Consider the following 14,298-nt stretch of genomic DNA (forward strand, 5'->3'; position numbering starts at 1 on the left):
ATTTCTTAAATTTACATATTTTCATTACTTTTAAGTTTGTTGACAAACTAATTTTAACTTTCAGGTTATAAAAGTGGCATTTTCGTTTTATACGATGTTGTCAAAACTAAAATAAGAAAAGAAGAATATTAAACAAACAAGCACTTTTAGGTTGTTTAGTTGCATTTGTAATTGGTGTTTAATAAAAGTTATTCAACGTTATAATGTTTTATTTTAATAAAAATACCACACATAATTAGTATAACCAAACGTTTTGTCGTATTCTCAGGGTAAAACCGTCCTCGCTAAAGTTCTTCGAGAATCTAATATGTTTTTCAGATCATGTTTATCAAATCAATTTGATTAATTTAGTAAAACCCGCATCTAAAAAATTATGTAAGTTGAAGAAAGATTATCATGAAAACTGTAAATAAAAATTGCATATTCAACTGACGACGATCTATTACAATAAATTTGAATTGTTTAAAGAACAATTAGGAAGAGATTGAAGACACCATTTATGTCTTAAATACTTACTGTTCCGCTTTTGGAAATGACCGCGCAGGATTAGTCACATTACTGAGACCACGATACAGAAATACCGGTATGCTCACGATACACTTACACTTACGTGTAAATATATCGTGGGTATGCTACTCAAGGAAAAGAAATGTGTACTCCAACGCGCATGACGTCAACTGCGAAGCAACAATACAGGGTACTACGGTGTTCGAGATATAAGATTTCCTGTCCCCTCCCGGTAGATGTATTTGTGCATCGTACGGTAGCTGAATTGTTTTTACAGAACTTCTCATTTCGATCTCTTTTTCTAGTGTTTATTCTGTTTAGTTCTATTTTGCTAGTAGCTACATATAATATATGTAAGTGTATGTAATTGTAAAAAATTATAATATCCCCACATAAGATCACTTGTGACATGGATATTGGAAATACTGCCTTTGGTCTCAGCTGAGTGTTGGATATGACAAAAACTGTTTTATTAATCACTCCTCTGATAAGTTTTTAAATATTTTTGTTTTTGAAAATGCTCCCCATTTGATTTAACTTGCCCGAAATCAAATAATTGATCATGGCTTTGTTATTGACAATAAATTACTTTCAAGCGCTACTAAATATATCGACTTCAGAATTGACAATTCATCATCTCTGACGATTGACGCATAAATTGACACTACATCACCTCTGTTTAAAAGGCTCCATGAAGAGTGAGACCTGCAATTCAATTATTGTCAAATTCTGCAGTAGAAGCTATTAGTTAGCTATTATATGCTGGAGAAAATGTACTTATGCCAAAAAATAGTTACTGGAACACGAAATTCATATAATACAGATTTAGATAAGCAGGCACGTCTACTGGATGAAATGTCAGAAATGGTCAATTCAATGAGGGTCGATAAACATAAATGACTTATTCCATTTAAAACAGGAATATTGTCTACTAATAGATCCCTGAAAGAGTAACTGCCTTACCTAAAAGCAAAATACAACGTTAACTATACTTTAACTTAGATGTTGAATCAAGACGTACTAGAGAACTTTTTTTCTTATATTCGAGGAATGAGGAATGAGTGGTGCAAATGATTATCCTTCGTCAATAGATTTTAAATATAGATTAAGGTGGTATATTTTAGGAAAACATTCGGCAGCCATTGTTACATAATGTCGCAATACTATTGAAACTTTGAAAGTCCTTTGGTGATGAGTCGTTTTTTTAGCGTGAGGATTTTCGTCGGCCCAAATTTGCTCGTTATGATGGTGTGTTATTCCATTTTTACTGAAGGTAGCCTCGACGAGTAAACAAAATATGTCTAATAAAATTAACATTTCGAGTGTTTTCCATTAACAACCATCACGAAATCCAATCGTTTTAGGATAATCTTCAACCAATAACTCTTGAACCGTTAAGTGATAGGGTTTAAGCAGCTGATCTTTCAAACGCCTCCAAACCCTTACGTGAGGAACATTTAGTTGGAGCAGCTATTACCCTTGTACTTGTTCCAGGGACTTCTTCAATGATTTCTAAAATGTTTTCATCAGTTGCATCCATTATTGGACGACCACTATTGCCAGCAACTTGCGGTTGGAATGTACCCGTTTCCCGTAAACGACGATCAATGGTCAGAAATAATCGTCTATCGGGTGTATTTCGATTGGGGTATTTTACTGCATAACGCTTTGCGGCTGCTGCACTATTTCCTTGACATTCACTTATAATATTCCCGATAGTTTATTGAAATCATAATTTAATCTGATCCAACTTACCAAAAGTTAAATGCATATCTGCCATTTCTTGAAATGTGTAGGCCATTGTAATATCAAAATTTTTAATATTAATCTTATTCACACAATAAATGATAGCTTCAAATTATTGATTATTATTGATGGAACTGTTTGTAATTATTGTATCCATAGAAACTATTTGTAATTTTATGGCCAACTAGAAAAAAACTAGTTTTTCGAAAAAGTGATAAAAGGCAAAAAAGTTTTAAAAATAATGTGTTAAACTAATGATGCCACAAAATTCATTTATTTTTGTTCCCGGAATGCGTGTTTTAATTTATGACATACCTTTTTGAAACACCTTGTAATATAACTTTCTTATTACTCTATAATTTGTGCAGTTCTTGATGTTGTCAGCTATATTTCTGTATATACAATAAGTTTATTCTTATTTTTTCATTTTGGTTTTTGTAAGTTTTTTTTAATATCTCTTAAATAATATATGAAATGTGTACATATTTTACTTAATTTATTTTAGGTTAACTATGATATTTTATTTAAAAGGCGTTTATAATTATTGTTGTATATTTAACTGACAAGCCCAAACGAAATGGTGGTGAATATTATACCAGAAGCCGGACTTTTAGTAAGCTGACGAACTTTTTTGTTGAAGTTTAGTAAAAACCTTTAAAAAAAGTTATCTATAGTGACTGGAGCTACACAATATACAAATGCTAATAGATCACAATACACAGGAGCTAATACGTGCTAATCCGATCAAAACTGGACTACGGCAGCTTCATATACATGTCTGCATCAAAATGTGACTTAAAGCTACTGAACTCTGTGCATAACACTTCTATTCGTCTTTACTTAGGCGCTTTCAAATCTAGTCCCATAGACAGCCTTAACTTATCTTCTTCAATCTTAGTGTCCCATAGACAGCGTATCTTCTTCAACCTTATTTTGCTTCCGTGTCCGCAAATCCATCCAATCCAGTTTACCATTTAATTACTTCAACATCGCCTGTGGAGACTCCGCAAAAGATCCAATCAAGAATAGACATCCAGAAATTAACTATAAGAAAAACCATCGCCCTTTCTAAAACACATCCCCTGCCAATCCCGGATACTTCACCTTGGAATAGACCAATCCCACATTCAATCACTTATCTATTAGAATACAGTAAACATGAAACCTCAAACCTTCTTATAAGGCAACACTTTGAAGAAATCATAAGCATGAACCAATTCCAAAAAATTTTGTATACAGATGCCTCCAAAAGCGAAGCAGGCGTTGGATGTGCCGTTACCCCATATGATGAAATAATAAAATCATCTTTTTTACCGAATTTATGCAGCGTATACACTGGAGAACTTTATGCGATACTAGAAGCTTTTAAAAAACTAAAAACAGATGATAAAAACCAAGCAATATGCACAGACTCCCTGTCGTCATTACACTCGATAAAAAGTCTATACTCTCAGCATCCCTTAGTTCAAGAAATCCATAGGATTTACAGTGCACTCGCTTTTCAAGGTGTAAGTGTCACGATCATCTGGCTACCATCCCATATCGTCATCCCCGGTAATGAAAAAGCAGACCAAGCAGCCAAGCAAACTTCTTATGTAGACAGTCAATCCTCATATTCAAATCCGTAATGACCTAAAGCAAATATTCAAGAAATAACATATCATACCTGGCAATTCCACTGGAACACAATCAAGAGTGCATTACATGAGATCCGACAGACTTTTGAAAAATTTGAACTTCCAACAATCTCTAGAAAAGAAAAAGCTGTCATCCAAAGATTAAAATTAAGACATACCTGACTCACACATGAATACTTAATGAAGTCTTAGCCGAAGCCCAATTGCCAAATCTGCTTAAGTGTATTAACTATGAAACACATCCTGATCGGTACACAAAACACAGAATGCAACATAAACTTAAGTCAAATATCAAAGACGTTCTAAACTCATCCGATCACGTCTTTAACCTAATTGGTTTCTTGAAAGACATTCAGTTGTTCAACAGAATATGACCCCTTGTTGTTCATGTACTTTAGCTTTAACTTATAACTTAGTGATAAAACTGTTGTATTATTTAGTCATAGGTTCTAAGCTTATAGATTAACTGTAGCAATTAGTAACATGTGCTTTTGAAATTATTGTACACAATATTGTTTGTGTCAATGGTCTTTGCAGCCGAGACATTAATTTAAATGAAAAAAAAAAAGTGTTTTAATTTTATTTTTAATTAAATAATTATAAATATTTGTATATTGTGATCTATTAGCTCTATATCTTCTTCTCATTGCGCCGTCTCCTTTCGAAGGTTGGCGATCCAAATGGCAATTGTAGTTCTGGAAACTGCTGCGCGAAAGATCTCTGCGGATGAGCGGTCGAACCATCTCCTCAGGTCTTTCAGCCACGAGTTCTGGCGTCTTCCTACTGATCTTTTGCCCTGTACTTTTCCTTCCAGTATAACTTGAAGTAATTCATATCTTTCGCCTCTCAGCACATGACCCAAGTATTGCATTTTCCTCTCTTTGATTATTCTTAGTAATTCTTTTTGTTTACACATGCGACGAAGTACCTCAACATTAGTAACTCTTTGTACCCATGGAATCCTCAACATTCGTCTGTATATATACATCTCAAAGGCATCTATTCTTTTTTCTACTTCGGAGTCCATTGTCCAACTTTCACAGCCATACAGTAAGACAGAAAAAACGTAACATCTGATCATTCGGATTCTAAGCTGTAGACTAAGGTCTGATCTTGTAAAAAATGTTTTAATGCTCATGAATGTTTTCCTTGCTTGTTCGATTCTTGACAGGATTTCTTTTTTTGGATTACACTGACTATAGATATTTGTTCCCAAATATTTTATGGAATTTACCTGTTCTATTATTTGACCCTTGGCATACACCTGTACGTTTATTGGTGTCTTTGAAAATACTAAAGTTTTAGTTTTGGAAACGTTTAGATGTAAACCGAACATTTCGCTGTGGTGAACTACCGCATTTATTATATTTTGTAGTTCTTGTGCGTTGCTTGCTATTAAGACGGTATCATCAGCATATCTGATGTTGTCTATGCTGATTCCGTTAATCTTAATTCCGCCTTGGACCTCGTCTAATGCTTCTCTGAATATGGACTCCGAATACAAATTAAAGAGTAGCGGTGATAAGACGCAACCCTGTCTCACTCCTCGTCGGATTTGTATGTCTTCGGATGTTGTGTGCTCTATTTCAATTGTTCCGTTTGGTGCCAGTATAGTTCTGAGATAATTCGCAAGTCTTGTTCGTCAACTCCAGTTGTTCTCAGAATTTCGATCATCTTTTGATGGTTAACGCAGTCAAATGCTTTTCGATAGCTCTATATAAAGCTCTATATATATATTAAGTAAGATGGTTTCGTCCGCACCTTATGTGTACGTTGATAGTGCCTTGATGATATTGAGTCTCTTCATTGCATTGCCCTTTACTACACTAATATGCTGTTTCCAAGTTAGCCTACTGTCAAACGTTAAACCAAGTATTTTGTGATGAGTAACTAGTTGCAATGGAGTTTCATTAAGGGTGATAGTTGGACTTTGGCTGCATGGTCTTTTACGTTGCATGTGTCAATTGTACTTTTTCCCTGACAATATAAAATAAGGTCTTTTTCTTCTCATTGCGCCGTCTCCTTTCGAAGGTTGGCGATCCAAATGGCAATTGTAGTTTTGGAAACTGCTGCGCGAAAGATCTCTGCGGATGAGCGGTCGAACCATCTCCTTAGGTCTTTCAGCCACAAGTTCTGGCGTCTTCCTACTGATCTTTTGCCCTGTACTTTTCCTTCCAGTATAACTTGAAGTAATTCATATCTTTCGCCTCTCAGCACATGACTTAAGTATTGCATTTTCCTCTCTTTGATTATTCTTAGTAATTCTTTTTGTTTACACATGCGACGAAGTACCTCAACATTAGTAACTCTTTGTACCTATGGAATCCTCAACATTCGTCTGTAATATCATTTATTGCAAGAATGAACAGTGTTGTACTGAGTACTAAATCTTGTGGGACTCCATTATTTTGCCCGAATGTCGCCGAAATTTCGCAATTGTTTTCACTTTGAACGTTCTTTGTTGTAAAAAGTTTTTTATGAAGGAGAAAATATTTCCTGTTATCTTGTATGGCCGAAGCTTTTCAAGGATGGCTTGGCGCGAGATAGTATCGAAAGCTCCTTCTATATCAAAGACAGTAGCGATCAGATCTTATTTATTTGAAATAGCGGAAGCTAATTGTGTTTGTAATAGCACTAAATTGTCAAGGGTTGAACGGTGACGTCTAAAACCGGATTGCGCTGCGTCAATTATTGCATATTTTTCGAGAAGCCATGTTAATCTTAAATTAATCATTGTCTCAAACAGTTTACATATTAAACAGATAAGGGAGATAGGTCTGTATGATTTTGTTAGGTTTGAAGGTAGATCAGATTTTTTTATTGGTATGATAATTGATTCACGCCCCAGTCTGGGTAATTGTTGAGTATATCATATCTTGTTATAAAGATTTAGCAGTGTTGCAAGGCTAAAATAAGATAAATATTTGATGAATATAATTGGGATACTGTCTGGTCCAGCGGCGGAGTTTGTACAAGAGGATAGTGCAGGTGCTAATTCTTCTTGTGTAAAAGGAAGGTTGATAGCGTCAATGTCGTCTCCACTAATTTGTGGAGCAAGAGGAATTTGTAGATTCTGGTCATTTGGACTTTAAATTTGTTCGACTTCAGACCTGAATTTCCATGCAAAACTTTCAGCCGTGATTTGAGCAATTGTTTGATCTGTTGTAACTTTTCCATTCAATGATATTGCTGGAATTTTTGGAGGAGTTTCATGACCTTTCATTTGTCTTATTTTTGTCCAAACTTGAGATGGTGGAGTATCACTAGTAAGTGTAGAAACAAAATTTTGCCAGGAATCTTTTTTGCTTTCTTAAGGACATATTTCGCTTTGGCTCTTAGCTTTTTGAAATAAATCAGATTTTCTTGAGATCTTCTTTTTCAATATCTGTTGAGCACCGTTTTGCATTGACGTACAGTTAGTTTACATTCTGAATTCCACCACGGTACTGCTATTTTAGAGGGGCATATTGTTATTTTTTTAACATTATTTTCTGCAGACATAATAATGCAGTTATTAAAGAGAGTTATTGCCTCGTCTATATCTTCAGATTGTTGAAGCAATAAGATATGATCTTCGGCGCTAGTCTGAAAATTATTCCAGTCCGCTTTAGCGATATTCCATTTAGTAATGGTGCAAAAATTTATTTTGATCAGATAAAAGGCATATATCGAGCACAGTTTAATTAAATCTTGCCCTACTTTCGATCCCTAGATCATCTTCAGGGGCATCTGAAATAAGCCAAGAAACGTTTTTTTATAACCAAAGAAATTTAATAACTTCGATAAAAACTCGAAGTTTTATGGTTGAAAAAAGGTTTTTTATATGATTAACGTTTATAGACTTACTTCGTCAATTGTGGCCTATCCGGCAAGAACAAGATGTCATAAAGATTTAATTAAACTGTGCTCGATATATGCCTTTTATCTGATCAAAGTTCATTTATTCGAACATTCAACCTTATATTTAAAAATTTATTTGTCTCCAAATGTTTATTACTTGTGAATAAATATTTTTTCTACAGAAGTTTTCTTACATTTCATTATTTTGTGCAAATCCTTCAGGTAGATCGCACCCTCGAGGTAGAACGCATACTATAGTAGCACTTTTTTTTAATCTAGACAATTTAAGTTTAACTTTAATAAAAGATAAAAAAAGAATATTAGAAATCTATGTGTAAATATAAACAGTACTGGCAAGAACTATTTGAGCGCAAAATACTAAGGAAGATATTTGGACCAACCCAATGCAGCGATGGTTCGTGGAGAATTAAAATGAACCACGAGCTGGATGAACAAATGCAGAGCGCAGATATTGTCATATTTATAAAGTCACAAAGACTAAACTGGCTTGGTCACCTAGAAATGCCAGATAATCGAGCTGTAAAAGTAGTCCAGAGATGGAAGCCCTAAGGAAACAGAACAAGAGGAAGGCCCCGTAAAAGATGGATAGACGATGTAGAGAGGGATCTTAAAACCATGAACATCAGGCAGTGGCGAAGGAAAGTATCCGACAATGCAGAATAGAAGAACATTGTTAAGCAGGCCAAGACTCACAAAGGGTTGTAGCGCCATTAGAAGAAGAAGAAGACTTGCAAGAACAGTGGTGGATCCAACGGATCCGAGTTACCTGGTTACGTAAGTAAAATGTGTTACCCGGATAAGGCTTAACCACTCAAAATAGAAAAAAATCTTTTTGTTTAAGTACTGTCCCAAATTAGACAAGGGTAGCTTTCATGACTATTTGCCGATATTGTTATTGATCTTGCGCGGCATGTAATAATTCATCTAGTGATAATCCAATCCACTGACGATGATTTCGGAGCCATGAATATTTCTTCTCATCAATTCTTCTTTTTCCTTCGATCTTTTCGTTGGGTATTAACTGCAGTATCTAGTATAGAAAAAAAGGAATGCTATACCTGTTGTCAATTGATAAAATATAAATTATGCCAATACTAGTTCTATGGTAAACAAAGGTTTATATAATATAAGTGTATTGCAAGTATACTTACATAATTGTACAAGGAATTTCATCTGAGCCATTTACTCTCTTGACTTTAGCCAGGACGATGTTTTTAAATATATTCGCTTGTTAAGTACAGAATTTTGTTTTCTCGAAAATTACTGAGACACTTATTCAGATCAACGCTGTCAATTATTGTCGAGATCTTCGCTTAAATAATCTAAAACCAAATTAAAAGATCTGTTGTGACTCAAACAAAGTTTCGGGGACTGGCTTGGCTTAATACGATTAAGTTGAAAAGCAGTGCTAGAGTGGTGCCTCCCGGTCTCTCCTGGTGAAGCCGTATGACTCTGTTAGGGGACCTATATATTTTATTAATCTAACCTTATAACTAGAAAAAATCTTTACACTTCATAGAAGATAATTGATAGCTTTTATCTATAACACGGGACTTCTTTGTGAACTTGAATGAAAAGCAGGATTGAGTACAAATAACTCGCGATGAAGTACCAATGACAACTTCAATTGAGTCAAGTAAAGATACATTTATTATCTTTTCGGTTATCACTGGAGAAAATATTCGACTATGTAAACAAAAAGAAACATCTAAACTACTATATATCCGCCATACGGAAACTTATATACTATTAAAATCTATTTTTAATGAATATCTTTTATAAAATATTAAACAAAATTTTTGAATTTATTATGTTTAATGTCCTTATATATTTATACAAAGCAAACTAACAAAAATCGAGTTTTTAGTGCTTTAATTAGTTGGTTTGAAAATGGTTTTATACAGTAAGCTAAATTTTTGTAATTATGTAATTAATTGTAATTTTGTAATTACTAATTTTAATATATATATATATATATATATATATATATATATATATATATATATATATATATATAGGTGTGTGTGTATCTGTCATTATCATCATCAGTGTCAAGGCCCGTTATGAGCCACAGCCTTCTTCAGCATAATCCTCCATTGACCATTGTCTCTGGCAACTCTTCTTCATCCAATAGATTTTAAATATTTTTTTAAGTTGTTTTCATACCTAAGTCTCGGTCTTCCTTTAGCTTGTTATCTAATCGGCCCCCTTTGGTAAAAAACTTTTCTGACTGTTGCCCCTTCCTCTCGCCTGATTACATGTCGTATCAATTTAAGGCATGCTACTTTAATGAATTTTACCAAGTCGGGTTTCCCGAAAGTTCTATACAACTTAAAGTTGTAACGCATGTGCCACAAACCTTGCTCTGGTATTCCTCCATATATTCTTTTTAGGATTTTTCGCTCGAAAAATTTAAGCAATTTCCACCTCACGTGTTAGCACTGGTCCTATTAGTGTTTTATAAGCGGTCACTGTAACCTTCCACTAACGCGTTTGATTGAAATATAGAATTTCTCGCATATAGTGAGGGACAAGATCTATGCAAAATTTTAAAAACCGACCTATTGGTAATCCGATATTGATACTTATTGTAACACAGACTCCCAGAGAGACATTTGCAGAGTTGTACTAATCTGTATCCAACATTCAAATAAAATTATGGAGAAAGTGTTGAATTTCAAATTATTAATTTGTATACTGTGTTTTTACTAATTGATCGAAATACTGATTATTTTTAAAGTAAACTACCTCATAATATAGTATTGAGAAAAATTTACCTTCACCTTTTTTCAAAATTAAGACTATAGACAATAGACAATATTTTTTCAGTTACGAAAATAAAAGTTTTTTTATTAACCGTGCCAAGTTTGTCAATGAACACTTAATATTAATATAGTATACAGTGAAGTCCTAAAGTAACGGATAAATGTAATTTCTACATAATTATAAAGTTGATGAAAACTACTAAACCAGGTCGATTTTTACACACAAAAATATACATATTCATTATACAAATTTTGAGTAAATATCTATCACCATCCTAATATAATTGAATTAAAAAAAAACACTAATATATTTTTTTTCACACTTTATTTGCATTAATACCTAACTTAAAAGATTTAGATGTAGCAACTAACTTCATGCTGTGAATATGCGCGTACTTCATACTGTAAATTTTATAAAAATTCACTCTCATCCATTTTTCCCAATCGCGCCTAAACAAGTATAACTTCAAAAATAGTTTTTATTTACTTACATGTCACATGTGATGCCACAAAAAGTTACCCATTGGTTTTTTTACTATTATAAATTAAATGGTATACTAACCACTTCTGAAATTCACATTGATTTGGGATCTTCCAGTTAGAGTTAACAGTTATTCCAATTCATCGTTATTATCGTTCTCTTCATTACTCTCAGCCAAATATATAATAATTTTCTTCAAGGCTGGGACATTTTTCATGTAATCTTTTTCAATCTTCTTTACATGTTCTTTTGCATTTTGCTAGTTTTGAGCACTGATAATTTTGAACTCTGGGATTCAACACACAGTAATATGGAGGTAATCTTATAACCATATATGTCCATTGTTAGTGGCTAATTTATCTACAATATCTTCTTTAGTTACGACTTTTGTATGAAGAACCTGGATTAAATGATCTTTGGTGTAATGAACCTCAAAATATAGATCTGCGGCTATTAAAAATTCATGAATCTCATCCATCCTACTCTATTTGGTTGGAATTTTTTTAATGCATCTGGAATGATATGATGCATTGCCCATAACAATTATGCTATTTTATTTTTTGCAAACCACGATTCAAAAAGCGTCCCTTCGATGCCTTGGTGGTAGTCTAGAGAACCGTCTGTAATACTTTTGGAACTCAACAATAACGCATCGTTCACCCATCCATGTTGTCATCTGCAATGTAGCATACAAATTCGCTTGCCTCTAGAATGGGGTATTTGGCATTTTCTTGTACCGTTTGTCCAGGCTTTATTTATCGTTTCGTGAGAATCAAACCAAGTCTCGTCCAGATAATAAATTTCTCGACACTCACTGCAGTGTTGTGAAATTTTTTCAATATATTTATTCCTCCATTTTATTAGGCGGCTACTTTCCATTATGGTTTGTCTCTTACTGACAGTTTTATATTTAAAACAATTTTTGGTCAAAAATCTTGTGGAACAATCATCAACAATATGTTTTTCTTTAAATTTTGCCATGATGTTGTTTAGGTTAGGCATAACTTTAGCTGCATACATATTACGAGTATATATTGTCTCACTAATAGGTTCCAAGAGGTGAGGTTGAATTTTTTTAGAGCTTATCAAACGGTACACTGTTGCACAATAAATTTTTGTTAAAACCGCCGTTTGCTTAGCAGCTTCATGTTTGGTCATTTTTTTAGAAAGTTTATCAACTACATCTACTTACATCTTCATCTTCTAAATTATCCCTAGGTTCATTTTCGTCAGGTAAACGCACATCACTTTTCCATGGCCACCACATATTTTTCTTTGATAAATACTAAATATATCACAACAATTTTTTTCGACAAACTCTGGCTCAAAGAACCACAAAATATATTCCTTAAGAATGACTAATTCCGTTATTTAAATATTGTGACAATGATCCCGCCCCATTTAATTATTCTACGAAAATGTACTTATTAAGTACTTAGCCATTTCCGGAAATATAAAATTGTTTGTAAATTTGTATTTAGGTCAACCGCAGAAATTTCTCCTTAAATATTTTTAAATGTTATAAACAAAGACATCATATTTTTGATAACATTTCACAAAAATATTTAATGGCGATGATTTGAAATAAGTTTTACTTCTTTTAGTGTATATCAATAATTAGTGTTCATTGACGAACCCACAAAACAAAATTCCTACTTATTTTCGTAAAAAATATTTTATTTTGCCAATCCTAAGTTTAGAAAAAAGATGAACGCAAGTATTTTTTTAATGGTATATTGCAAGATTGTTAACTGCTAAAAACCATTGTTCCGATCAATTGGTAAAAACAGTTAAACAAACTAATAATTCAAAATTCAACACTGCTCCGGTAATTTTATTTAAATGTTGGATAAAGGTTAGTACAACTCTGTAATGTTTCTCTAGGGGTCTGTGTTACAATAGGTATCAATAGCGGATTATCAGCGGGTTGATCTTTAAAATTTCGCATAGATCTTGTCCCTCACTATACCTACCACTATTTACTGCAGCCGCTTTGTAAGTCTTCATGCACTCGGCTGCTTTATGTCATGCTAGTCTAGGCTGACAAGTTAGTACGTTAATTTGTTTCCAAATTATAAACAAATGCGGATTGAGAATCCGGGCGCTTAGACTGGTGTAACTGACATAGGTTTTATATTTATTGGAGTATTTAATTAACAAAAAAGAAGATCATATGTTTTTTAACTTATATTAGTCCAGTTAGTATGTGGGCATATATTGAAGGTGGAGGAGTGGGCATGATGGAGGAAGCTTTATTAGATGATGATGATAACCAAGAAGAAGATTATGTAGAAGAAAGAAGTGATAATTCAAAGAGCGAACAAGATATTTCGGATATTGAAGTGAAAGCATCTTCTGTTACAGAAGCATTTTTATTGGCAATAACAAATCTAGTGGAAAAAAGTAGCACCATCAAAGATTGTTAAAACCAGATCTCTAAATTTATTAAAACATTTAAGTGGTCCGAAAACTTTAATTAAAAGATTGAAAGATCCTCTTGAAATCGGAAAATACTTTTTTAATACAGATATGTTAAAAATTATTGTCGAATATACAAATCAGCATACTGCTTCAACTGCAGTCAATTATTCTCATGAAAGAGGACCTACGGACATGTGCGAGTTTGAAGCACTCTTTGGATTGTTGTACTTAGCCGGCGTTTTAAAATCAAGTCGCTTAAATTTACGAGACTTATTCAAAACCCAAGTAACAGAGGTGGAGTTATTTCGACTTGTTATGTCTCTAAACAGGTTTTAATTTCTTTTACGGCACTTAAGATTCGACAATTTTAAAACTAGCGAAGCAAAGCTGGACAAGTTAGCACCCATACGTTAGAAAATATTTGGTGGCTTCGTTACCAACTGCAAAACTGCTTACAGTCCTTTTGATTTGGTATCAGTGGATGATAAACTAGAAGCCAGAACTAGTTCCAAATAAACCCAATAAAATATAAGACTAAAATTTTCGCTTTAGTTGATGCCAAGTGTTACTTTACTACAATTCTTAAAGTCTATGTAGGGCAGCAACCTGATGGCTTTTATGCTGTGAGCAACTCCTCCAATGCGGTAGTCTTAAGATTATGTAAACCGATATATGGATCAAAAAGGAATGTTACTACCGATAACTGGTTCACAAGTATGAATCTCTATGAAAATAGAATTACCACCTGAGTTTTTCAAGCTCCCAAAGTCACGGTTAGTTAACAGTAGTTTATTTGGTTTTTAAAAAAATGCCACTCTTGTGTCCTACAAACTCAAGAAAAAATAAAAACGTCCTACTGTTATCCAGTCTTCATTATGAT

The sequence above is a fragment of the Diabrotica undecimpunctata genome, chromosome 5 (assembly GCF_040954645.1).
Source record: "Diabrotica undecimpunctata isolate CICGRU chromosome 5, icDiaUnde3, whole genome shotgun sequence".
Taxonomy (NCBI): domain Eukaryota; kingdom Metazoa; phylum Arthropoda; class Insecta; order Coleoptera; family Chrysomelidae; genus Diabrotica; species Diabrotica undecimpunctata.